Source organism: Chaetura pelagica, unplaced genomic scaffold, assembly GCF_000747805.2.
Source record: "Chaetura pelagica isolate M959 unplaced genomic scaffold, ChaPel_1.0 scaffold604, whole genome shotgun sequence".
Classification (NCBI taxonomy): Eukaryota; Metazoa; Chordata; class Aves; order Apodiformes; family Apodidae; genus Chaetura; species Chaetura pelagica.
Window position 1 is genome coordinate 320,538 of NW_009952965.1, and position 1,185 is coordinate 321,722.

Here is a 1,185-nt window from a genome sequence, read left to right on the forward strand (position 1 = left end):
GGGAGGGGGAGGAGAGAGTGGGACAGGCAGGAAGGGGCCCCCAGGGTCCCCAGGGCACCGGTCCCCAGCTGTCGCTGTCAGGAGGAGGTATTTTTAGAGCAGGTTGAGCAGCGACAATTTTTGCCCATGGGAGCGGGTGGTGGGAGGTGGGGGGAGGCTCTGTTATCCCCCCTCCCCCACTCCCAGGGACTTTTCCTTTTTGCCCTGATTTGGGGTGAGAAATGTCCTGTTTGTCCCCAGGGAGGGAAGTCCCCACCGCTGGCAGTGGGTCCCGTGGGGTGGGGGGTTCTGGCCATCTCAGCTCTGTCCCAGGGCCAGGGCTGGGTTGGGGTCTGTGTTCCCAAGGTGGTGACAGCAAAGTCCCTTGCGGGTGGCCCAGACCCCTGGGTACCCTTGGACTGTCCCTGGGGTGTGGGATAGGGGTCGGTGGCCCCAGTGGCCCCCGTGGTGGGGGGTGGCAGCAGGGACAGGGTGCCCCCGTGGCTGTTCCCTCCATCCCAGGAACAGCTGTGCCCTGGCTGATTGTGGGGGGACTCTGCCAGCACCGGGCATGTGACAGGAGGTGACAGAGCTGGCTGCTATTTATACCCAGCCCTTGTCAGGGGTGTGGGGACACAGGCGAGTCATGCCATGGGCCCATGGTGGCCCCCAGGGTCCCCTGGGTCCCTGCCTGTCCCCCAGCACTACCCAGACCCTGCTGGGGGGCTGCAGCGGGATCATGGAGGCCATTCCTGCCCCCACAGTGTCACACAGCCACTCTAACTGTCCCCAGCCCACTGTGGACACTGAGCTGTCCTTTTGGGGCACAGAGCTGTGCCTGATGGGGACACTGAGCTGTCCCCATGCCTGACAGAGACACTGAACTGTGCCTGATGGGGACATCGAGCTGGGCCCATGCCCGATGGGGACACTGAGCCACCCCTGTGCCCAAAGCAGGCACAGAGCTGTGCTCTTTGAGGACACTGAGCTGTCCCTGTGCCCAGCGGGGACACAGAGCTGTCCTCATGCCAGCGCAGGCACAGACTGATCCCCATGCCCAAGGGTGGCACTGAACTGTCCCCGTGCCTGATGGTGGCACGAAGTGGTGCCAACAAGGACACAGAGCTGTCCCCATGCTCAGCCCCTCCAGGCCAGGGGCTACCGACGGGCAGAGCAGGGCAGGATTGTTCCCCAGCAGCCACAGGT